This window comes from Rhinoderma darwinii, chromosome 2 (assembly GCF_050947455.1).
Source record: "Rhinoderma darwinii isolate aRhiDar2 chromosome 2, aRhiDar2.hap1, whole genome shotgun sequence".
Classification (NCBI taxonomy): Eukaryota; Metazoa; Chordata; class Amphibia; order Anura; family Rhinodermatidae; genus Rhinoderma; species Rhinoderma darwinii.
In genome coordinates this window covers 270810587-270838355 of record NC_134688.1, presented here as the reverse complement: position 1 = coordinate 270838355, position 27769 = coordinate 270810587, and positions in this window count along the sequence as shown.

Sequence of the window (27769 nt, the reverse complement as noted above, 5' to 3'; positions counted from 1 at the left end):
CCATATACGGACAGTGACGTCGGCAGCAATACAAGAGTCCCCAGGCAGAGCATCAGCTGATGCTCTGCTGGGAGACTCCAGTACTGCTGCTGACGTCACTGCCCATATATGTACAGTGACGTCGGCAGCAGTACTGGAGTCTCCGAGCAGAGCATCAGCTGATGCAAACATCTGCCCATTGCTTGCAATGGATTTTACAAATGTTCTGTTCAGATGAGTTGTAATTTTACGCGTCGCTGTCAAAAGACGGTGCATATTAATATGCCCGTGTCAAAGAACTGCATGTCACTTCTTGGGACGTTTTTGGAGCCGTTTTCATTGACTCCAATTAAAAACAGCTCCAATTACGTCCGTAAAAGACGCCGTGAAAAACGTCTGACATTCAGGAGCTGTTTTCGCCTGAAAACAGCTCTGTCATTTCAGATGTATTTTGCATTTGGGTGTGAACATACCCTCAATGTCCATATACGGACAGTGATGTTGGCAGCAATACGGGAGTCCCCAGGTAGAGCATCAGCTGATGCTCTGCTCGGAGACTCCAGTACTGCTGCCAACATCACTGCCCATATATGGACAGTGACAGTGACGTTGGCAGCAGCGCTGGAGTCCCCGGGCCGAGCATCAGCTGATGCTCTGCTCGGGGACTTCAGTGATAGGAAACCCCTGAAGTCACTGTCCATGTATCGACAGTGACTTCGGCAGTAGTACTGGAGTCCCCAGGGAGAACATCTGCTGATGCTCTGCCTGGGGAACCCCGTACTGTTGCCGATGTCACTGTCCATATATGGACAGTGACAGTAACATTGGCAGCAGTGCTGGAGACCCCGGGCAGAGCATTAGCTGATGCTCTGCTCGGGAACTCCAGATATAGGAAACTCCAGAAGTTACTGACCAAATGTCGGGAGCAGTGCTGGAGTCCCGAGCAAAGCGCTAGCTGATGAACTGCTCAGTGACTCCAGCAATAGGCAATGTGACTGCCACTTGCGGTCATACCATTGATAACACGCCGACACGAAAAGCACATGAAGCAAGCCCTCAGTCATTTGGGGCCGTGTCGGTGCGTCAACAATATTAGAAAAGCTCCAGGACTTCCGGGAACAATTCGGCGGCTTTGAACGACACCATTTAGTACAGAATTTTTAATTAAAGTACATTACTTCTTTTTACATAAAAATATGAATGCATAGCAATTTTTAAACCCAGGATTACCCCTGTTAAGAACAGTTATACACCATATAATGCATAAATAATGTGACATCCACTAAGAAACCCATCATAAAGTGATTTGAATAAAGAAAGAGATAATGTGACCTAATAAAAAAATGTGATACTGCAGTAAGCATCCCAACACATATAGCCGTCAACAAGTGGAGCTTCCTCGGGGGGGGGGGGGGTAAATAATGTAAACACACATAGCAAATAAATACACTTATTACAGGTGATATAAATAAATATAATTAAAATACCTATTTATAGCGTATAGTTTCTAGAAAGGATATCTCTGACTGTGCTATTTAATATGAATTGCTCAGACAAACGTTCATTCAAATTCTCACCAATAGGTAGATACACTGAAGAATCTGAAGAATATCTACCTATCCTCAATGCATTTGCTAAATGTACAAGTAGCGCATTCGCTCTATAGCACAGAGATATTCACCTCAACCCATTGTGCTCACTTATTACATGCATGTGAAAACATTTACACACATAGTGTTTGTGCAATGTAGTCTGACTTACCCGTATAAAACAAGACTATTTTCGCGCTTTCAGAGTAGTACCATTCTGCTTCATAATTGTAGAAACTACTAACAGATACCTGTTTTAGGGTATGTTCACATCGCACCCTGCGTTACGGCTGAAATTACGGAGCTGTTTTCAGGAGAAAAAAGCTCTGGCATTTCAGACGTAATGGCAAGTACAGGCGCTTTTCGCTGCGTCTATTACGGACGTAATTGGAGCTGTTTTTCCATGGTGTCAATGGAAAACGGCTCCAATTACGTCTCAAGAAGTGACAGGCACTTCTTTGACGCGGGCGTCTTTTTTACGCGCCGTCTTTTGACAGCGGCGCGTAAAAAAATCACCGTCGGCACAGAACATCGTAACCCCATTCTAATGAATGGGCAGATGTTTGCCAACGCTTTGGAGCCGTATTTTCTGACGTAATTCGAGGCTAAAACGCCCGCATTACGTCCGTAAATAGGGTGTGTGAACATACCCTTAAAGTGGTCACCGCGTATTTGCATCATACCTGTAGATAATTACTATCGATGATACACATTTAACGGTTTGTGTGTATAGACCGATTATTTAAAATCCTGAAAGTCATACACATAGTACAAGTAAGGCCTTGTTCACACAGTGTATTTTGCAGGCAGAAAAAAATCCTGAAGGAATTTTGAGGCAGATTGATGGTGTGGTTTTCGCAGCGTTCTTTCTGCCGTTGCCGTTTTTCATCTGCATTTAGGAATACAGGCAAAAAACTCAGTGAAAAACACTTTTTCTGCCTGTCATTGATTTTAATGGGAAGTCAGAGGCGGTACTGTAGCATGTCTGCTTTTTTAAAAAAAAAATTGACGCTGATTCCGATGTGGTTTCCGTGTCAAAATTAGTGCCAAAAAACACTGTGTGAACTGGACCTTAAGGTCAGCTCACGCCGATTTTGACGCGATAACCGTGTCGGAATCAGCACCAAAACACATCCAAAATCATCCCCCATTGATTTCAATGGGATACAGAGGCGCCTTTTTGTTTCCCGGGCGGCTATTGAGAAATATCCTGTTAGACCATAACAGGTAATTTCTCACCCAAACAAGGATTAGAAACACCTATTGACCAATTTTTACCTAAAAATGTTGGTTCAAAATTATGAACAAATATGAGAAAGAAATTATGAATGAGAAAGTTCAGTCATGATCGAAATGATTTTGAATGAAATACTGCTTACGAATGGAAACATTCTGGCAATACATGCTAATAATGTGGCATCCAATGTGAGACAGTCTAGCTTTAGCTAGTGTTTTTTGCCCTCAGTAACAAGTGACACAGACAGAGGACAAGAAGGAGGCATCACAAATCCAAGAAAAAGAGGACACAAACACCGCGGACCCACCCCCACCAACCACTACAAGAGACGACACAAACAATTACCAATAAATTTGAACCAACTACAAAATGTCAACCTATCATCACATATTTTAACAACTTAGGAAAGGTCTATTTTACAGAAGGGTCTAACCTTTGCACCTGTAACAAGTGTATTTATGTGCATTGCATGTTTGTATTGTTTACCCCTGAAGAAGCTGCACATGGTGATACGCGTAGGGAGCTTCTCTGCAGTACCACATTTTTTATCAATTCACATTTTCTCTTTCTTTAATTCAATTATTTTTTGATGGGTTTTAAATGTCACATTACATATGCATTTTTCCTAACACTGGATAATTTTTCATTGCTTATTTGCAGTGTCATTCTGAACATGAAACATTTATACAACATGCATGGGTTACTCTTTTCTTCTTCTTGGCGACATTGCTACATTTTTGCTATTATATTGTGTATAACTGGTCTCAATAACCTACCTCCAGTGGAAACACAACTTTCCATATCTGTATTCCCCACCTGGCTGTATACGACACTCTACGCTTCTTTTATATATACTGTACTTACTTTTTGAACTGCTGCCTTGTCTGTGCTTTAAAAAAAAAAGCCTCCATCTTGTTTCTTAGATTTCCGCAGCTTTCTCTTCCTCTCTGCTTTGCTATCAATCCCATGATGCTTCAGCACAGCATCACATGACCAGCTAAAGACCATACCATTTCTGCATTCTGGGGATACCGTGATTATCATTCTCTCTATATTCTCCTAAATAAGCTGAGAAACAAAGTATACAGACATGGGGCTGTACTAAATTCTTTTACATTATATCTGTGTGACAGGAACCTAAGTGGTAGCGGATGATAGAAGTTTCTGCCTCCCCCTGTGTAATACTAGTGTGGTACAGGAACTGCTGAAGTCTGTGATGGGTGAGACATAGATCTCCATAGACTCAAGTAGAGAAAGCGTGTCACCGAGCCTGATTCACACTGCTGCTAATCAACCAACCCAGTCTGATATATATAGATAGAAGCAGCAAAAAAAATAACAGATGAGAGACTGACACATGGAATACCACAATAGTACACATGGGAAAGTTTCGTTTTGGGCCAGAGTGTAACTTTAAAGGAACAGTGTCATCACAAATTTATTTTTCATATGTTAAAGATGTTAGTGCTTTATTAAAAACGTTTATATTTATTTGTGTGTTTGTGTTTTACTTTTTCTTATTTTTACACTTTTTCTTCCCTATGGGGGCTGCCATTTTTTGTTCCATTTCTGTATGTGTCGATTAACGACACATACAGACAAGGAATACGGCAGCCACAGTCCCATAGGGACTGCGAACGGCTCCCGTCCCATCCACTTCTGTGTACGCCGTCTGTGTGGGAACTGCGCATGCGCCGCTCCCACACAGTCCAATTTGAAATTGGCGCCGTCCGGCGCCATTTTCCTGTGGACCGGAAGTCGCGGCCGGACAGTAAGATTACTACTTCCGGTCGCGGCTTCCGGACTTGTGCACTTGGACCAGCGGCAGCAGACGGAGCGGACGGGCCGGAGGGAGCCGCGGCGGCAGGAGCAGGTAAGAGATTTCAATGTATGTTCGTGTTTGTGTACGTTTACTATTGTATGTTAACCTTCTACACTGTGTGTTAGCTCAAAAAATGGCGACACACAGTGTAGGAGGTTAGACCGTTCAAACCCCTCGTTTATCCCGGCACTAGCCAGGATAAAGGAGGGGGGGATGCTGAGAGCTCACTAGAGCGAGGGCTTTTTACCCAATTTTGCAATGCTGCAATTTTGGGAATAGCTCCATCTAGTGACCAGCAATGGGAAATATTATAAATTAGAATCTAATTTATAATATTTCCTGACTCGTGAAAAAAAGAAAAAAAATTTGAACAATGTTTATTCACCTACACACTAAATGTTTAATTAAAAAAAAAACAACATGTTTTTCTGGCAACACATTCCCTTTAACTTGGGCTGGTGCTGCAGGGTGACCTCTTGATTGGAGAAAATCCCGGATTATTGTTAATATTTGCATAGCCTTACTTTTTAAAAACTAATAAAGCTCTTCCTTTTTTTGTATTTAGCATACACTACAAATCTGAATAGACTTGAAAGAAAGCTTCACCTTTGAACAAAATTTTAAATCTACATAAAATATTGACTAACTTTGTAAATTTACTCCACTTACTGTACAGATTTTGAGCTGCATGACATTTAGGGTATGTGCACACACACTAATTACGTCCGTAATTGACGGACGTATTTCGGCCGCAAGTACCGGACCGAACACAGTGCAGGGAGCCGGGCTCCTAGCATCATACTTATGTACGATGCTAGGAGTCCCTGCCTCGCTGCAGGACAACTGTCCCGTACTGAAAACATGATTACAGTACGGAACAGTTGTCCGGCAGCGAGGCAGGGACTCCTAGCATCGTACATAAGTATGATGCTAGGAGCCCGGCTCCCTGCACTGTGTTCGGTCCGGTACTTGCGGCCGAAATACGTCCGTCAATTACGGACGTAATTAGTGTGTGTGCACATACCCTTAGTGCTCTATTTATATATAAAGCTAAACTGAGAATTTGACAGGCTTCCTGTTATCACAGAGTAGTGCACTGTGGGAGCTCAGATGACAATTAGAACCAAACTGTTTAGTGACATGTTTGACGTAGACTGGAACTTGACTGCTGTCTGTTTCTAAGGGCTACAAGCAGAATTCTAAAAAAACAATATACATATAAGTAAAGACAATTATATAAAATAATTTTAAAGTTATTTTTTCTGTACATTTAACCCCTACCCACACGAGTAAGTAACTGTACGTCGTTGCGGGAGGTTACTTCCCGCACGAGGACATACAGTTACTGAGTTGTTACCGGTGCGTAATTTTATTGTGCAAAATTTCAAAAAAACTATACACATATGGTATCGCCGTAATCGTACCGACTGGCAGAATAAAGTAAAATGTAATTTATTGCGCACGGTGAACGCTGTAAGAAATAAAAATTTGAAAGCACCAAAATCGCTGTTTTTGATCACCTTAGCTCTAAAAAAGATCCTGTGGGGTCAAAATGCTCACTAGAAAAATTCCTTGAGGGGTGTAGTTTCCACTTTTGGGGGGTTTCCACTATTTTGGTACCTCCTGGGCGTTGCAAACCCGACATGGCACTGAAAACCAATCCCGCAAAATCTGCTCTCCAAAATCCAAAAGGCGCTCCTTCCCTCCTGAGCCCTGCTGTGGGTCCAAACATCAGTTTATGACCACATATGGGGTATTGCCGTAATCGGGAGAAATTGCTTTACAAATATTGATGTGCTTTTTCTCCTTTATTCCTTGTAAAAATGAAAAAATTCTTTGTTTCCACAGAAAAAAAGGTGATTTTCATCTTCACAGACTAATTCCACTAAATTCTGCAAAAAAAACTGTGTGGTCAAAATGCTAACTATACCACTAGAAAAAAATCCTTGAAGGGTGTAGCTTCCAAGATGGGGTCACTTTTGGGGGGTTTCGACTGTTTAGGTACCACAAGATCTCTTCAAACCTGACATGGTGCATAAAATAAATTCCTAAAAAAAGGAGGCCCCTAAATCCACTAGGTGCTCCTTTGCTTCTGAGGCCTGGGTTTCAGTCCATTAGGACACTAGGGCCACATGTTGGATATTTCTAAAAACTGCAGAATCTAGGCAATACATATTGAGTTGCATTTCTCTGGTAAAACCTTCTGTGTTACAGATTATTTTTTTTTACTACAAATGAATTTTGGCAAAAAAATGACATTTGTCAATTTCACCTCTACTTTGCCTTAATTCCTGTGAAACGCCTAAAGGGTTCAAATACTTTCTGAATGTGGTTTTGAATACCTTGAGGGGTGCAGTTTTCAAAATGGGGTGATTTATGGGGACTTTCTAATATAGAAGGCCCTCAAAGCCACTTCAGAATTGAACTGGTCCCTGAAAAAATGCCCTATTGAAATTTTCTTGAAAATATGAGACATTGCTGCTAAAGTTCTAAGCCTTGTAACGTCCTAGAAAAATAAAAGGACGTGGAAAAAAAAACGATGCAAACATAAAGTAGACATATGGGGGATGTTAACTAAGTAACTATTTTGTGTGGTATTACTATCTGTTTTACAAGCAAATACATTTAAATTTAGAAAAATGCACATTTTTGCTAAAATGTGACATTTTTCACAAATAAATATTGAATTTATCGCTCAAATTTTTTCACTAACATAAAGTACAATATGTCTCGAGAAAACAATCTCAGAATCGCTTGGATAGGCAAAAGCATTCTGGAGTTATTACCACAAAAAGTGACACATGTCAGATTTGAACAAAATTGGTAGAGGAGACCTCCAATTTTTATTAATCTTAGATGTTGAATTTAGTTTAATTTTCCCTCCATGCTCAGGTGTACACCATCTAATAAATCGTGGAAATTATAGGTATGGGGAGAGAGGGAAAAAGGAGTATGGTGGATTAAATGTCACCTTCAATTGTTCTATTGATACCGACTAGTGTAATAGGAGAAGGATTATTTAGTGCAATGTCCCCTTTTGTTATTGCCACATTGTATGATGTTTTTATTAAATTAATACAAAGTGTAGTTACGACTTTCATCTGATTCCACTGAGTAGAAAGCCTTTTATCTGCTTTACTATTTCAGTGAAAATAGAAGAGGTCACTACAAGGATTGTTATTTAATTTTAACTGTGGAATATCCTGCATAAGCACTCCGCAGGAGGTTGTGTTCAGACTCTGTGAGCAGCTGCCAGGTCACTGAATGCGTTTTTAGCGTTGCCGCTCCAATCTGTTGGTTGTGCAGCAATGCAAAAAAGACTGAAATTTATATCAGTGAACAGTTGATTGATCTGCAAGTGCGTTTTATTTATTATGTTCCCAGCGCTGTCATTTTAATCCTGTTTAGAGTAGCAAATGAATCAGCAACGTGAACAGATAGTAATCTATCTTAGTGAACAGCTGACTTGTAGTCTATTGTATTTTATATTCTCAGCGTTGCCGCTGCGATTCACATTTAGGCGGCAGTGCAGAGATAATGGCTTTTGCTGCGTTTAGGCAGATAGACAGACTGCTCTTAAGTAGTGAACACTACTGATTCGTAGGATTGTAAAACTTGCTGGCTATTTACGCCGGCAAGCTATCAGAATATTAGCTGTGAGTGCCGCGACGTCATCGGCACTTGACAGCTAGTAACCTGTAGTGATGTTGCCACTACGTTCGTTCGTTCCGGCTTTGTAAGGGACGAACTGACAGCTCAGTAGCCTGTAGTGATATTGCCACTACGTTAGTTCGTTCCAGCTTTGTAAGGGACAAACTTGAATGCGGTAAGATTAGTTGTTAAATTTCATTGAGCTAATCTTGCCCTCTATAGTCAATAATCTTTCCCTATTATCAGGGTCGGTATGGTCCCGACGCGCGTTTCACTGAACTGAGTCAGCTTCTTCCGGGGGATTTGAAAAAAATAATCTCTGTCCACAAGGCCAGAACAGGCTGTGTCCGAAAGGGGTTAATTTTATAACACAAAGAATTATGCGTTATTTGCTCATATAATTTTGTAGGACATTTTTGTAGGACATTTGCTCATATAATTTTGCAGGACAACATTTACCCTTTACACTTAAGAAATAGGCAGTTTTTTGTCAATTACTGAGAAGCTATTATAAGAAAATTCTATAAGACAGAAAACACAATATATGAAAAAAAATAAAAAAATAAAAAATATATATATATGTATATATATATATATATATATATATATATATATATATATATTAGGACATATGGACATCATAAATTGGACTCCTCATTCTCCTTCATCCTGTGTGATCTGCTATTGATTAATGGCAAACACAGCAATGATATTCTTTTTTCATACCACCCTCCAAACATATATTGAGTTCAAAGAGAGTCATGTGGTTATAGACATAACTTCTTAAATATTACAGAAAGACCTAGAAAAGCTGGCAGCAATAGCAAAAACGTGGCAGATACATTGTAATGTTCATAAATGTAAAGTAATTGTAACGTCTATGGCCATGGCCCGTCGATCTGACTTACCCCTCGACGGCCGCGGCCATGGACATGTGAATTCCCTGCAGCGTCGTCCCTTGTGAGGCACCGGCACTCACTTCTTGGTATCGAGACTGTCTTCCAGAGGGCGCGCGTGCACGATCTTAAAGGGCCAGTGCGTGCATAATTGCAGGAAGTCTGCAATCAACCCCAGAATGCTACTGGACTATAAAAAAGGGCTCTGTCCTCTTGTTCTTTGCCTGAGCATTGTTTGTTACCAAAAGTTTGTCTTGCAAATGGTCTCCTAGTGTCTTCCAGTTTCCAAGTGTTCCCTGTTTCTGTATCCTGTATCCTGTTTTCCGTGCTCTCCAAGTACCGTGCTGAGCTGTTGTCGTGTTGTGCTTTATTCCACGCCTGTTCTGCTACGCCACGCCTGACGTCTACCTGACGTCTGGTCCCAGCCGAGCCTGCCAGAGGAGAACATCGATGCCCCTGTCCTCGTGAGGAAGTTTCTCTCCCGCTCTGGTCCCAAGTAGAGGGGGCGTAAGAGGGGGGATGCTGTAACATCTATGGCCACGGCCTGTTGTTCTGACTTACCCCTCGACGGCCGCGGCCATGGACATTTGAGTTCCCTGCAGCGTCGCCCCCCTGTGAGGCACCGGCACTCACTTCTGGGTATCAAGACTGTCTCCCGGAGGGCGCGCGCACAGTCTTAAAGGGCCAGTGCGTGCATAGTTACTGGAAGTCTGCAATCAAGCCCAGAATGCTACTGGTTTATAAAAAGCGCTCTGCGCTCTTGTTCTTTGCCTGAGCATTGTTCGTTACCCAAAGTTTGTCTTGCAAATGGTCTCCTAGTGTCTTCCAGTTCCCAAGTGTTCCCTGTTCCTGTATCCTGTATCCTGTTTCCCGTGCTATCCTGGTCAAGAACCATGCTTAGCTGTTGTCGTGTTGTGCTTTATTCCACACCTGTTCTGCTACGCCACGCCTAACATCTACCTGCCGTCTGGTCCCAGCCGAGCCTGCCTTGCTACTGTCCGAGTTGCCATCATGCTACGCGGTACGGCCCAGTGGATCCACACCCCGCATTGTGACAGTACGCTCAGGCCATGGACCCCGCTGGTCAATCCAAGGGCATGTCACCCTCCCAAGCCATGCAGGCGGAGCTGCAGGATCTCTGAGCAAAACACGATCAACTTCTTGTGGCAGTGGATTCCATGGCACAGCAGCTAGGGGCGCTAGCTGGTTCCCTTCCTGCTCCTATGCAAGCTCCTCAGATCGACCCACCTGCTACACCTCCTGGCAGTGCCGGTTCGGATCCTCGGTTCTCGCTGCCATTACCTTCTCGGTTCCACAGAGAAGCAAGTACGTGCAGGGTGTTTCTGAACCAATGCCGTATCCATTTTACCCTGCACGCCCGAGCATTTCCGTCACACAGAACCAAGATCGCCTTCATCGTGTCTCTACTTGCCGGTAAGGCCCTGGCGTGGGCGAATCCAATCTGGGAACGTCAGGGACCCGAGACCCAAGACTTCCAGGGGTTCGTTCGGTTATTCCGGACTGTTTTCGAGGATCCAGGATGAGTCTCATCGGCAGCCACTGCTATCTTTAACCTTCACCAAGAGGACACCTCTGTGGGCGAATACACCATCCAGTTCCAGACCCTGGCAGGAGAACTGTCCCGGAACAATGACGCATTGGTAGCATCCTTCTGGCATGGTCTATCGCCCGAGATCAAGGACAAACTTGCTGCTCGAGATCTGCCACCTGCCTTGGACGTCCTGATTTTGCTTGCTACTCGGGTGGACATAAGGCTGAGGGAGAGATCTCATGAGGTTCGACAGGAGAGACCGCTTCCTAGACTTGCGCCCAACTTCCAGCAACCCCTCTTGCCTCCTCCTACTGCTTTGCCCGAGGTTCCGATGCAGGTGGATCGGCTAAAATTGTCCGTTCAAGAGAAACAGCGCAGGCGCACCTCTGGACTCTGTTTATGTTGCGGCCTCGCTGGCCATGTCATGCGTCTGTGTCCTCAGAAGCCAAAAAACCCCAACGCCTAGGTTTGGTTGGAGAGACAACCCTGGGTGCTACTGCATTTCATCGAGAACTCTCCTCCAAACTGTCCATTCCCGTGACCATCATTGTTGGTGAGAGGCCCCATCCGGTCTCTGCCTACCTGGACTCTGGCTCTGCAGCCAATTTCATCTGCCAAGACCTTGTGGATCTTCTTCAGTTGCCCACTGTCCTGCTGGAAAGGCTGTTGATCATTGCCTCGGTAGATGGACTGCCATTGCCTGACCCAGTTTTGTCTGTGACCAAGCCATTAAGACTTCAAGTGGGAGCTGTTGATTCTGAGCTCATCACCCTGTTTGTCCTGTCCAAGGCCGTCAACTCCTTGCTGCTGGGTTTGCCTAGGCTCCGTTTGCACACCCCAGTCCTGGATTGGAACTCTGGAGAGGTTCTCCAGTGGGGGTCCAAGTTTCTCGACCACTGTCTGCAGTGGCGAATTAAGTAGACCATGGGCCCTGGGCTGTTACCCAAACTTGGGCCCCCCTTCCTCACCGCCGCCCTGCCGCACCGTAACTATTTTTAACACTACTTTTTTGGGCAAGCATTAACAGTGTTACGATTTCCCTTGTCACAGGGCTGTGTCCCTACATACTGACAGTATCACACTGTGCTAGGACACATCCTCCTGACAACGGGAATTGTCTATCAGTCCTGGACTGCAGAAAGACTTTTTGTGAAATACAAGGATTTCTTATAATAAACATGTAAGGAGAGGTGACAGATTCTCTATAAATCTAGTGACTCACAGGTGACGACGTAGTTTTTTTCATCTTCTCCATCCAGTCCAGACTTCATGACGACTTTTCCCGGCCATGACCCATTTCTGCAGAATTTGCCACTCAGATGTCTTTGGCTCCTCACTTTTCCAACATTTCCACACCTATAAACAAAGATAATATTATCATGGTGCCACACACTGTGCCCCTAAATATAATAGCACCAAACACTGCGCCCCTGAATAAAATAGTACAAACACTGTGCCCCTAAATATTATAGCACCATAGACTGCGCCCCTGAATATAATTGTGTCAAACACTGTAGATAGCACCACACACAGCCCCCTGTAAATAGCGCTACACAGTCCTCCCCCTCTGTAAATAGCGTCACATAGCCCTCCCCCTCTTGTATATAGTGCTACACAGAAATCCCCCTTAGATATAGTGATACACAGCGCTCCCTTCTATATAGTGCTATACAACAATCCCTCCTTGTATATTGTGCTACACAGCGTCTCCCCCTTGGACCTGCAGCACTTGTAATTGCTCAGTATAATGTCCCCCATAGCTGCCCCCACAGTATAATGCCCTTCATAGCTGCCTCTACACAGTATAATGCCTCCATAGCTGCCTCTACACAGTATAATGCCTCCATAGCTGCGACACAGTATAATGCCTCCATAGCTGCGACACAGTATAATGCCTCCATAGCTGCAACACAGTATAATGCCTCCATAGCTGCGACACAGTATAATGCCTCCATAGCTGCAACACAGTATAATGCCTCCATAGCTGCGACACAGTATAATATCCCCATAGCTGCGACACAGTATAATGCCTCCATAGCTGCGACACAGTATAATATCTCCATAGCTTCGACACAGTATAATGCCTCCATAGCTGCAACACAGTATAATGCCTCCATAGCTGCGACACAGTATAATATCCCCATAGCTGCGACACAGTATACTGCCTCCATAGCTGCGACACAGTATAATATCCCCATAGCTGCGACACAGTATAATGCCCCATAGCTGCAACACAGTATAATGCCTCCATAGCTGCGACACAGTATAATATCCCCATAGCTGCGACACAGTTCCAGTTCCAGTTCCAGTCACAGTTCCAAGCTGGCAGGTCACGCGGGTGCTCGAATCACCCAAGATCTAATCACCCGTCAGTTCTGGTGGCCCACGCTCTCCAAAGACGTCATGGACTTTGTTTCCTCATGTATGGTATGCGCAGCAAATAAGGTTGCCCACTCCAGACCAGCTGGTCTGCTCCAACCACTGCCCGTGCCCGTTGCTCCCTGGCAGCATGTTGCAATGCAATGGACTTTGTCACGGACCTGCCTCTCTCTGTGGGTTGCAGTGTGATCTTGTTGGTGGTGGATCGATTTTCTAAAATGGCTCATTTTGTCCCCTTGACTGGCCTGCCTTCTGCTGTGCGATTGGCCGACCACTTCATTCAACACATCTTCCGTCTGCACGGCTTGCCTATGCATGTTGTCTCGGATCGAGGGGTCCAGTTCACCTCGAAGTTTTGGAGAGCACTCTGCTGTCTCCTCGGTGTAAAGTTGAACTTCTCTTCGGCCTATCATCCCCAATCCAAAGTCGAGAGGGTTAACCAGATTATGGAGAACTATCTGCGTCACTTTATTTCTAGACGGCATGATGACTGGGTGCAGCTGCTCCCGTGGGCCGAGTTCTCCTATAATAATCACACTAGTGAGTCCACCACCTCCAGTACGTTCTTCATCGTTTACGGCCAACACCCTCGTATACCTCTTCCTGTCTCTACTATGTCCCAGATGCCTGCAGCTGACTCTACCTTCAGGGACTTTCTGCAAATATGGCAACAGACCCGATCTTCTATCCTGCTGGCGGTGGACCGCATGAAGAGAAAGGCAGATACTAGAAGACTGGATCCTCCTCAGTTTCTTCCAGGTACGAAGGTATGGGTGTCTTCAAAGAATATCTCGCTGAGGGTGCCATCCTGCAAATTTGCTCCCGGGTTCCTCTGACCCTTCGAGATCCTGCTACAGATTAACCCGGTGTCTTACAAGCTGCGGCTGCCTCCTACCCTCAGGATCCCTAACTCCTTTCATGTCTCCTTGCTGAAGCTCGTGGTCCTGAACTGCTACTCCAGGACCCCTAGTTCCGTAGTGTCTCCTGGCGGCTCGTCAGGGACTTTCGTAGTAAGGGTGATTCTGGCCACCAAGAAGGTGGGAGGAAGGACGTTTTATTTGGTGGATTGGAGGGGATTCGGTCCAGAAGAGTGGTCTTGGGAGCCAGAGGAGAACATCGATGCCCCTGTCCTCGTGAGGAAGGTTCTCCCAAGTAGAGGGGGCGTAAGAGGGGGAATCTATGGACATTTGAGTTCCCTGCAGCATCGTCTCCCTGTGAGGCACCAGCACTCACTTCCGGGTATCGAGACTGTCTCCCGGAGTGGTCTTAAAGGGCCAGTGCGTGCATAATTGCTGGAAGTCTGCAATCAAGCCCAGAATGCTACTGGATTATAAAAAGGGCTCTGCGCTCTTGTTCTTTGCCTGAGCATTGTTCGTTACCCAAAGTTTATCTTGCAAATGGTCTCCTAGTGTCTTCCAGTTCCCAAGTGTACCCTGTTCCTGTATCCTGTTTCCCGTGCTATCCTGGTCAAGAACCATGCTGAGCTGTTGTCGTGTTGTGCTTTATTCCACACCTGTTCTGCTACGCCACGCCTGACGTCTACCTGCCACCTGGTCCCAGCCAAGCCTGCCTTGCTACTTTCTGAGTTGCCACAGGTACTCTTTCTGGACTATAGACTCTGTACTATACCTGTTTGGCCAGCTGCCATCCCGCTACGCGGTACAGCCCAGTGGGTTCACACCCCGCATCGTGACAGTAATTCACCTAAGCCCCAGTAATAGTATTATGGCATATACAGTAAAAGCAATAAAACTGGGGATAACAACAAGAGAAGGAGTTGGGTATTCTGGTTACAAGTAAGCTAATCAGCAGTACCCAATATCAAGCAGCAGCAAAATCAAATAGGATTTTAGGGTGTATAAAAAGAGAGATAAAAAAACTGTGATTCAAATGTAATATTACCCTTTTAAAAAATCCCTTGTACGGCCACATCTTGAATATGCAATTCAGTTTTGTGCTCCAAGTTGTAAAAAGGATATAGGAGAGCTGGATAGGGTTCAAAGATGGGCGACTAGATTATTATATGGGATGGAAGGTCTCTCTCACAATGAAAGGCTAGAAAAATAAGGCTTGTTCAGGTTTGGGAAAAAAAGCACCTTAGATCTGATCTTATTAACTCTTTGGAGGCACAGACAATTTTAGTATTTTCATTTTTGTCTTTCCATCGTCGCCATAAGTTTTTGTTTTTTTCGTCGACATGAGGGCTTGGTTTTTGCGCAGGGAGTTGTCATTTTTAATGATACTTAACATACCATAAAATGTACTGGGAAGCAGCGATTCTCCCATAGGTCTTTACGTTTTGTTTTTATGGAGTTTTTCTGTGGGTAAATTTTATTATGGCAATACTAAATTTATGCCATTTTTTTAACCCCTTCAGGACTGAGCCTGTTTTGGCCTTCAGGACGAAGCCGATTTTTCAAATCTGACGTGTCAATTTATGTGGTAATAACTCCGGAATGCTTCTACCTATCCAAGCAATTCTGAGACTGTTTTCTTGTGACATATTGTACTTTATATTAGTGAAAAAATTTGGTTGATAAATTCTATATTTATTTGTAAAAAACACCAAGATTTGGAGAAAATTTTCAAAAATGTGAATTTTTCTAAATTGTAATGTATCTGCTTGTAAAACAGATAGTAATATCACACAAAATAGTTACTATTTAACATTTCCCATATGTCTACTTTAGTTTGGCATTGTTTTTTGAACATTCTTTTATTTTTCTAGGACATTACAAGACATAGAACTTTAGCAGCGATTTCTCATATTTTCAAGAAAATTTCAAAAGGCGATTTTTACAAGGACCAGTTCAGTTCTGAAGTGGCTTTGAGGGCCTTATATATTAGAAAGTCCCCATAAATCACCCCATTTTGAAAACTGCACCCCTCAAAGTATTCAAAACAGCATTCAGAAAGTGTTTTAACCCTTTAGACGTTTCACAGAAATTAAAGCAAAGTAGAGGTGAAAGTTACAAATTTCATTATTTTTTTTACAAAATTCATTTGTAATAAAAAAAATTCTATACCACAGAAGGTTTTACCAGAGAAATGTAACTTATTATTTATCGCCCAGATTCTGCAGCTTTTAGAAATATCCCACATGTGGCCCTAGTGCGGTAATTTACTGAAAAACCGGCCTCAGAAGCAAAGGAGCACCTAGTGGATTTTGGGGTCTTCTTTTTTTTAGCATATATTTTAGGTACCATGTCAGGTTTGAAGAGGTCTTGTGGGGCCAAAACAATAAAGACCCCCAAAAGTGACCTCATTTTGGAAACTACACCCCTCAGGGAATTTATCTAGCGGTATAGTTAGCATTTTGAACCCACAGTTTTTTTAATAAATTTATTTGAATTAATATGTGAAGATGAAAATCTACTTTTTTTCTGAAAAAACTTAGAAATGTTTAATTTTTTCAAGGAATAAAAGAGATAAAACAGCCCAACATATGTAAAGCAATTTCTCCCTATTATAGCAATACCCCATATGTGGTAATAAACTGCTGTTTGGACCCACAGCAGGACTCAGAAGGAAAGGAGCACCATTTGGATTTTGAAATTCTGATTTTGCTGGAATAGTTTGCAGTGCCGTGTCACGTTTGAAATGCACTGGAGGGAACAAAATAGTGGAAACCCCCGGAAAGTGACCCCATTTTGGAAACTACACTCATCAAGGAATTCTAGGGGTAAAGTTAGCATTTTGACCCCACAGTTGTTTTGCTGAATTCATTGGAATTATTCTGTAAAGGTAAAAATCTACTTTTTTTCTGAAAAAAGGTAGCCATTTTTAATTTTTACAAGGAATAAATGAGAAAAAGCACCCCAACATTTGTAAAACAATTTCTCCCGATTACGGAAATATGCCATATGTGGTAATAAACTGCTGTTTGGACCCACAGCAAGGCTCAGAAGGGAAGGAGCGCTATTTGGCTTTTGGAGCTTAAATTTAGCTGAAATGGTTTTTGGGTGCCATGTCGCATTTGCAAAGCCCCTGAGAGGCCAAAACAGTGGAAACCCCCCAAAAGTGGAAATTACACCACTTAAAGAATCTATCTAGGGATATAGTGGGCATTTAGACCCCACAAGACTTTTGCAGACTTTTTCAGGATTTATTCGAATTAGGCCGTGAAAATTAATATCAACATTTCTTCCACTAAAATGTTGCATTTTTTCAATTTCACAAAGGATAAAGGGGGAAAAAGCCGCCCAACATTTGTAAAGCAATTTCTCCCGAGTACGGCAATACCCCACGTGTGGTCATAAATGGTTTTTCATTAGAAAGTAATTAACCCTTTCTGGACTGATCCATTTTTTTCTTTTCCTTTTTAGTTTTTTCCTCCCTGCGTTCCAAGAGCCATAACTTTTTTATTTTTCAGTCAATAGAGCGATATGAGGGCTTATTTATTGAGGGACGAGCGGTCGTTTTTATTGGTACCATTTTTTGGTACATACAACTTTTTGAGCACTTTTTATTACATTTTTAGGTAGAGCGAAGGTGACCAAAAAACAGCGCTTTTGTTGTTTTAAATCCTTTATTTTTCACGTGAGACGCTCCATACATCACCCCCCCCACACTAAGACATGCTATGTCGTGGTGCGTGAAGGGGTTAATGTGCAGCGGATGGTGCAGAGTGAAAATTAAAATGTTCCACTCATATGCCATTTTAGTGCACTACATGTTTTGCCCAGTTTGTGCCACTGAAGACAAATACCTCATAAAATATTAACCGGGTTCTCCCGGTATGACGATGCCATATCTGTGGACGTAAACTGGTGTTTAGGCACGCTGCAGGGCTCAGAAGGGAGGGAGTGCCATTTGGCTTTTGGGGCGCAGATGTAGCTTGGTAGTTGTTCTGTTTGGGGTTTTACTGGTGTTTCAGTTTATAATGTGGGGGCATATGTTATCTGTGCGGGGTACATCAGGGTATAATAAGAGGGTATAATAATGCAGTAAATAAATAATCCGCAGATATGTGGCCGGTGTTGCACTGATAAATGCCGCCCGATCTTATCTGCTTTTGGAACACTCTGCACATTTTTCATCGCCATATTCTGAGAGGCAGAACTTTTTTTATATTTTCTCCACCGGAGCTGTGTGAGGGTTTATTCATTGCGGGACAATCTGTAGTTTTCATTGGTACCATTTTGGGGTACCAGAAATTTTTTTGATCACGTTTTATTCCATTTTTTGGCAAGCAAGGTGACCAAAAACCATAAATTCTGACAATGTTTTTTATTCCTTTTTTTATGGCCTTCACCCTAGGCTATAAAATAAATAATTTTTTGTGTCACCATATTCTGAGAGCCATAACTTTTTTATTTTTCAGTCAAAAAAGTGGTGTAAGGGCTTGTTTTTTGCGGGACGGGTTGTAGTTTGTATTGGTACTGTTTTAGCGTACATGCAACTTTTTGATCACTTTTTATTGTATATTTTGGGGGGGTTGGTAACCAAAAAATTGTGATTCGGGCACTGTTTTTCGTTTATTTTTTTCGCGGTGTACACCGTGCGGGAAAAATAATACTACAGTTTTATAGATGGGGTCGTTACGAACGCGGTGATACTAAATATGTGTACTTTTTTTAACGTGTTAATTTTTTTCCTATAATAAAAGTCTTATTATAGGAAAAAAAGCATTTTTTGTTTGTCACTTCTAACTTTTATTTTTACACTTTTTATAAACATTTTAATTATCTTTTTTTACTTTTTTCACTTGTCCCACTAGGGGACACTTAGACTTGCAGCTCTGATCGCTGCTAGAACACATTACACTACGCGCGTAGTGTAATGTGTTCTAACTGTCATTGTGACGTAACTGTCACACTGACAGGAAGCATCGGAGGACCGACCGGAGGCTGCTCCTCCGAGGCTTCCGTACATGGCAGCACGAAGGCCATTTTCTGGCCTCTGGTTGCCGTGATAAGAATTGTCAGCCCCCGCAAATGCATGTGGGGGGCTGCCGATCCGCTGTAAACCTCTTCATTGTGGTGATCGCAATCGACCACCGCATCGAAGGGGTTAATTGCCGATTTCAGCGGCGACAGGCCGCTGATCGGCAACGGGGAGAGCAGGGCAGACGCCCTGCACAGTTAACCGCCGCTGCGGTGTAGCGCCGCGCGGCGGTTAACTGTTAAAGAGCGGATGTAACTGCACGCCCAGGTGCGAGAAGTTACTGCTCACCTGGACGTGCATTTACGCCAAGGTGCGGGAAGGGGTTAATGATGTACTACTTTTACAAAGAAAAAAAATATTTGTTAAACAATAATTTGTTTTGTATTGCCATATTCTGACAGTTATAACTTTATTTTCCTGTTGATGGAGTGGTGTAAGGGCTTGCTCTTTGCAAGGTAAGCTGTAGTTTGGGGTACATGTTTTTTTTTATCACATCTTATTTTTTTTGGGGGGGGAAGTGAGGACCAAATAACAGCAATGCTTGCATTGTCATTTTTTTTTTCCTACATCATTTACTCAGACTTTATGGATACAAATAATGTTTTCTTTTTTTATTGGGAAAACCCTTTTGAACTTATTTATTTAAAAAATATATATATTTTTTAAAAACGTTATTAAAATTTTTTTACTTTTCTTTATAGTTTACTATGCGATCGCTAGATCACTAATGTAATACACTGCAATACTTATGTATTAAAGTATATTGCCTTTATCTGTGCTCTACTTATAAGGGGGTTTTCCCACAAACACATGCATCCCTTATCCACAGGATAGAGGATACATGTATGATCACTGGCGGTCTGACCCCTGAAGTGCTGCATGAGAATAGAGCAATGGTGCGCATGCTCAACCTGGCAAGGCTTAAATGGACACTAACTTTTCAAACAACTTATCTTGATCTAATAGCAGCGTCGAACTGGCCCACCAGAGGTCCGGAGGATCCTCCGGTGGGCCCAGGTCCCGAGCTGCATCTCTCTCAAGCAGCGGGGCAGAGAGCCATTAGCTCCCTGCTTGCCGCTTACTCTTGTAGGCCACAGGTTGTTTACTAGAGGTCGGGAGGAGGTCGGAGTCTCGGCCCTGGTGACCCGATGACACCACGGCACCTGTGACACAAAGTCGACCTAGTATATAACGGCACAGTGGCCTAACTACTATATGGAGGGCACACAGAGCCTAAAAGCTATATGCAGGGCACAGGGGGCCTAACTACTACTGTATATTTAGGGCACAAGGGGACCTAACTATTAGATGGAGGACACATGGGGGCCAAACTACTATATGGGGGGCAAAAGGGAGCATAACTAGTACATGGAGGCCACAAGGGGGCCTAACAAGTGTATGGAGGGAACAAGGTGGCCTAATTGCTATTTGGATGGCATAAGGGGGGCCTTACAAATATATGGAGGACACAAGAGAGCCTAGCGACTATATGGAGGACATAAACAACACAAAAGTTTGAACAGCACATTCCAACAAATTGATACAAAACGTGCATGCAGGTGCAAGAGCACCTGTGACTGAAAATATACAACACAGAAAAAAATGGCGACAGCACAATGCAAACACCAATGTAACCTAAACCGCTAAATATAAATAAATATGCATTACATGCTAAATCTACTTACAATAGGGAGGTTCTTAGTGCACATTTTGATCAAAAAGTGTTTGCCCACCTGCCACGACAAGGCATCCTCCATAGGTGGGGACCTACTCTGCACATACACCCAGAACTGGGACTAAGCCTACATATATTTGGGGATGGTAGGAACCAGCATTAAACTAATTAAAATCCCCTAGGGCAGAATGGGAGGAGTGCAAGAACAAAAAATGGAGCCAGTCACTAACCCCACATATATGAATCACATAAACAACACAAAAGTTTGAACAGCACATTCCAAAAAATTATACAAAACGTGTATGCAGGTGCAAGAACACCTGTGACTGCAAATATACAGCACACAAAAAAATGGTGACAGCACTCCTCCCATTCTGCCCTAGGTGTTTTTAATTAGTTTAATGCTGGTTCCTACCATCCCCAGAAATATACGGAGGACACCTTGTCGTGGCAGGTGAGCAAACACTTTTTGATCAAAATGTGCACTAAGAACCTCCCTATTGTAAGTATATTTAGCATGTAATCCATATTTATTTATATTTAGCGGTTTAGGTTACATTGGTGTTCGCAGTGTGCTGTCGCCATTTTTTTGTGTGCTGTATATTTGCAGTCACAGGTGTCTTGCACCTGCATACACGTTTTGTATCATTTTGTTGGAATGTGCTGTTTAAATTGTTGTGTTGTTTATGTGATTCATATATGTGGGGTTAGTGACTGCCTCCATTTTTTGTTCTTGCACTCCTCCCATTCTGCCCAAGGTGATTTTAATTAGTTTAATGCTGGTTCCTACCATCCTCAGATATATGTAGGCTTAGTCCCAGTTCAGGGTGTCGCGGAGCGAAAGTGAGTGCCTAGGAAGGAGATGCCTGCCAGCACTCACAGATCCATGGCTGTGGCCGCCGAGGGGTGAGTAGGAACGGCGGTCCGCGGCCATGGATGCTACAATGGTCACTATATGGTTGTAATATTGGTGTTTGTTTTACTACACACGTTTTACTACAGAATTAAGAGTGGTCGCATTATTTCTATATAGCTGATGGGTGGGCCCCAATAATTATTTCCTCTGGTGGGCCCAAGGTACTCCAGTCCAACAATGTCTAATAGTATACCTGATCTAAAACAATTTTTTTTTATTTACTTACTATTAAAATTCAGGTTTTTTTTATCCATGCAAATTCTGTGTAAAGTTACTGCCACTAGGTGTCTCCAATCCGGTAATCTGCTGTCTACCTCCTGTTGTCAAGCATTGGCCAACCCTGGTTAGAAAGCAGATTTGATGGGCTGTAGAAGGTGTGGTTCTGTCACTTCACTGCCTTGCTATATCTTTCTATGGAGAGAATAGGCGGAGCAGGAGGAGGGAGTAGAGAGAGAGAGAGAGAGAGAGAGTGTAAGGCTGGATTCACACTAGAACATTACGTCCGTAATGGACGGAACGTATTTCGGCCGCAAGTCCCGGACCTAACACACTGCAGGGAGCTAGGCTCTTAGCATCATAGTTATGTACGATGCTAGGAGTCCCTGCCTCTCCATGGAACTACTGTCCCGAACTGAAAACATGATTACAGTACGGGACAGTTGTCCGGCAGCGAGGCAGGGACTCCTAGCATCGTACATAACTATGATGCTAGGAGCCCGGCTCCCTGTAGTATGTTCGGTCCGGGACTTGTGGCCGAAATACGTTCCGTCCATTACGGACGTAATGTGCTCGTGTGAATCCAGCCTAACTCAGCAACATACGCTGCATGTAAATCTATGGAGGGGGAAGGGATGAGCAGGTGGAGGAAGTGGGAGCACTGAGAAACACACATACGTGATAGGAAGATTTCTATGTCACCCAAGTGCTGGATTCTCAGCTACACTTCCCATCACTGCCGTATAATCTCCACCATGCTGCTGCAGCTTCTATATATCTGATAAATAGAGATAGGAGAGCAAGAATCTTCTCTACTAAATGTGCGGTGCATAGAAGACATTTTAGCCGTTAGGCTCTGCCCTCTAGCTTTGAGACAACTGAGAATTAGGCTATGTTCACACGCTTACTAAAAAACGTCTGAAAATATGGAGCTGTTTTCAAGGGAAAACAGCTCCTGATTTTTAGCCGTTTTTTTTTAGCAAATCGCTTTTTTTGCTGTGTTTTTTATGGATGTTTTTGGAGCTGTTTTTCTATAGAATCAATAAAAAATTGTTCCAAAAATGTCTCAAGAAGTGACATGCATTTCTGTTTCGCGGGTTTTTTTTTTTACGGGGCCGTTTTGAAAAACGGCAGCGTAAAGAAATGGCCCGTCGGAACAGAACGCCGTTTTTCCCGTTGAAATCAATGGGCAGATGTTTGGAGGGGTTCTGCTTCCGATTATTCGGCCATTTACGGCGTGATAAACGACTGAAAATAAGCCGTGTGAACATACCCTTAGGGATTGAGCCTGCAGAGAGGAAAATGCTAAATAATGCCACAAACAACTCATATAATGACCAGAAATAGTGGATTTCCTCATGTATACACAAGTGACAGTTTATTCTGAAAAGTCACCTGAAAAGTTAGGTATGCTTTAATAGCACTGATGGCAGACCTGGAGGCCTTCAACTATTAAGTGCCCTACCCTAAGGGGTAGTAATGGCAGATACTTTGTCAGCTTGTAAAAAAAGGACAAGATACTTATATAATGACTAATGGCATTGGCGGTTAAAAATTATGTATAATTGATCAAGAAATTTTTTATTTCATGGACATGTTTGTTTTTTCAACCTATGTAACTATGTCACTATTACATATATTAAATTTTTAACTGTTTAGCTGTCCACAAATAAATAACAAATACAGTAAATAATATAACTTATAAATAACTTAAGTAAAATTACAAAATGCTAATTATTTCACAAAGATTTTGCAGAGCCTGGATTCTTGGAATGAGGTGAACTGCCAGTACATTTCCTGAAAACAAGAGAAGTAACATAAGAAAGGCAACTGTATAAATAAAACCTGTAAATCCATGAAAGGAGATTGTGTCTTTACTAGGTACAGGTAAAGGCCTTGGAAGAGTAAAGGGGGTTTTACACAAAACGATTATCGGGCAGACGAGCGTTAATATAACGCTCGTTGCAGATAATTACCCTGTGTAAACAGGGGAACGAGCAGCAGATGAACGAGCAAACGCTCGATCATCTGCTGGTCGTATCGTTTAAAAAAAGTTAAAGATTATCGTTGTCGGCAGCACATTCCACTGTGTAAACAGGGAGACGGGCTGCCGACATGATAATAATATATGGGGACGTCACCATGGCAACAGGACACAGCGATGTGCTTACATACATTCATTCCTATCTATGTCACGCCCTCTAACAGAGACTTCAGCACTGACGCCGACGTGGACAACAACGTCATTACGCTAGCATCGTCTTCTCATTTTCCATCTTACACTGAGTTAGCTACATCACGTAACACGCCCAGGTTACCGCCTACATGACACGTAATCTTGGAAGATACGCCCATGTCACCGCCCATTCACAGCATATAAGGATGCAGTTGGCGTGCTGATACTAGCGCCCTTACTAGCGGCTAGCCGCAACTAGAACCCCAAGTGCCAACTACAGGATAAACCCTCTGCCAGAACGACTCAGATGAGAACATGATCTATACGCAAGACACATAAGTATTTATGCTTGACTGGAGCCAACCACTACCTTGGGCTTATATCAATATAATGTTGATCACTCTAATAGGAATATATATATACACACACAGCCGGTGCCAGTGCTATTAATATATCAGTTGATATACTGAATTGGATGAATGTAGATATGGTCCAAGCTAAATTAAATCAAATAAATGTACACAAGGTCCCGGGACCAGATGGGTTACATCCTAGAGTTCTTAAAGAGCTTAGTTCAGTTATTTCAGTGCCCCTCTTCATAATATTCAGATTCCCTAGTGACTGGTTTAGTGCCAAGGGACTGGTGCAGGGCAAATGTGTTGCCTATTTTCAAAAAGGGTTCTAGCTCTTCCCCGGTTAATTATAGACCAGTAAGCTTAACATCCATCGTGGGGAAAATGTTTGAGGGGCTATTGTGGGACTATATACAGGATTATGTGACAAAAAATAGTATTATAAGTGACAGCCAGAAGTTGTCAAACTAACTAATTTGTTTTTATGAAGTGAGCAGAAGCCTAGACAGAGGGGCCGCTGTGGATATAGTGTTTTTGAACTTTGCAAAGGCATTTGACGCTGTCCCTCATAGACGTCTAATGGGTAAATTAAGGACTATAGGTTTAGAAATTATAGTTTGTAATTGGATTGAGAATTGGCTCAAGGACCGTATCCAGAGAGTTGTGATTCCTACTCTGAATGGTCCCCAGGTATAAGTGGTTTACCCCAGGGTTCAGTGCTGGGACCACTATAAGTTTAACTTATTTATTAATGATATAGAGGAAGGGATTAATAGCACTATTTCTATTTTTGCAGATGACACCAAGCTATGTAGTAATGTTCAGTCTATGGAAGATGTTCGTGAATTGCAAGCGGATTTAAACAAAGTGTTTGGGCGTCCACTTGGCAAATTAAGTTTAATGTAGATAAATGTAAAGTTATGCACCTGGGTACGAACAACTTGCATGCATCATATGTCCTAGGGGGAGCTACACTGGGGGAGTCACTTGTTGAGAAGGATCTGGGTGTACTTGTAAATCATAAACTAAATAACAGCATGCAGTGTCAATCAGCTGCTTCAAAGGCCAGCAAGATATTGTTGTGTATTAAAGGAGGCATGGACTCGCGGGACAGGGATATAATATTACCACTTTACAAAGCATTGATGCGGCCTCATCTACAATAATCAGTTCAGTTCTGCGCTCCAGTTCATAGAAGGGATGCCCTGTAGTTGGAAAAAATACAAAGAAGAGCAACAAAGCTAATAAGGGGCATGGAGAATCTAAGATATGAGGAAAGATTAAAAGAATGAAACCTATTTAGCCTTGAAAAAAGACTACTAAGGGAGGATATGATTAACTTATATATATATATTAAATATATTAATGGCAAATACAAAAAATATGGTGAAATCCTGTTCCATGTAAATCCCCCTCAAAAAACAAGGGGGCACTCTCTCCGTCTGGAGAAAAAAAGGTTCATCCTGCAGAGGTGACAAGCCTTCTTTACTGTGAGAGCTGTGAATCTATGGAATAGTCTACCGCAGGAGCTGGTCACAGCAGGGACAGTAGATGGCTTTAAAAAAGGCTTAGATAATTTCCTAGAACAAAAAAAATATCAGGTCCTGTGTGTAGAAATTTTTACCTTCCCTTTTCCCATCCTTTGGTTGAACTTGATGGACATGTGCCTTTTTTCAACCGTACTAACTATGTAACACATATATACACAAGAAGTATTCTGCTACATGAAATTGTGTTGTATTTCCTATGTATATGGTACCTTGGTGTGCTTCCTAGCCTATTTGATAGCTACCACTGCTCCATTTAACGTATTATAACAGTTCTGAAATTATGACCATATTTTTAATATTTTCAATGTATGAACTATGCAACGTGTACAAGTGTTGATAATTGTTTGTTTCATATATCTATATCTTCATTTCATCAGTTACCTTTGCATTTTCCTGATACCATTCATACAGATAACTAACGGATGTGATTGCAAGTAAGTCACCTTGCCTTGTATCCCATACACAAGCCGTTCTACCAACTGTGGACGGCCACATGCCATATATTAGTATCTTTATGTATGCCTACATTCTTTGCATACTGCCAGATACTATTGCCCTGTATACACCTGATTTCTATCGATCATTATGTTGCCTATATCTGTAATCTGACAGATATTGCCCATCACCTATTGGTATCGTCACCTATTAGCATGTACTGGATATGACACGATATACCACTATATGCTCTGACATTTCTAATAACTATGTCCTTTTAGTTGGACACCTGACTGACTATGTACATTTGAAATCTATGTTTTCATGTTGATTGGTCCTGCCAACTGCAAACGAATTTTGTTTCACTTGATGGCAATTGCTGCCACTACTTAGGCATGTCTATGTACATGCTATGGTACTATTCATGTTAATTATACTATGTTTTAACATGTATATTTATATGTAGACAATATATTTTTCTTAGAATTATCCATATTGTCTCTACCTTGCCTGATGAAGGTCATAACGACTGAAACGTCGCTCTAAGTCATTGGCATATTTCTAATAAAACAAGATTTTCTTCTAACTACAACATTGTGTGCCGAATACTTTTTTTCATATGGGGACGAGTGATCAGAGTAAGACCTCTCGTCCCCATCCATAGCTCCGTGTGACCAAAGCAAATGAGCGCCGATCAACGATGTCTCGTTGATCAGCGCCCGCTGCACCGGCTGCTTATCGGCTGGTGTAAAAGGGCCTTAAGCCATGACCCTCTCTACTTCCCAATTTACTTCTCAATAAGAGGTATGAGATAAAGGAGATTTAGAGGTACTTTCCACAGCCACAATAGCAGAGAATTCCTTTATATATGAACACTACTCACAGCTATCTGGAGAGAATCATTAAATCCTGTTTTTAAGCTCTAGTTCTAAATCATTGTGGCACAGTGCACAAATACTTGGAAAATACAAGTGAAACCCTATATGTCAGAGGATGTGTGCAGATCAATAAACAATCTCTCATAACTTGTATCCATATTCACTTACAAAGAAACATTTCCAACATGGCTGATACGTGCCTCCATATAGTATAGGTTATTTTCAAAGATTTTGGACATTTGTGATGTAATATTGAATACATATAGATAATTTGTGTTTTCTTCATGTGTAAAAGCAAATAAAATAATTGAACATTGAGGCATTATTGATAATCTGCAAGCTATACAGTATACAAGTTCTTGTTTTAAAGAGAGCTCTCCTTACATATCCGTTTTTGGGCACTGTTGAAAAAAGCTATACCTGGATTCTCCACCTAATATTCTATTACATCAATAGCACCATATATATTATAATTTGAATCGCATGGGATCTATATATACTGTAAAAAGAAAGCATTAATTTATATAGTGAGATAGCTTCATTTAGTGTAAAATAAATTCATTGTGCTAGTATGTCTGA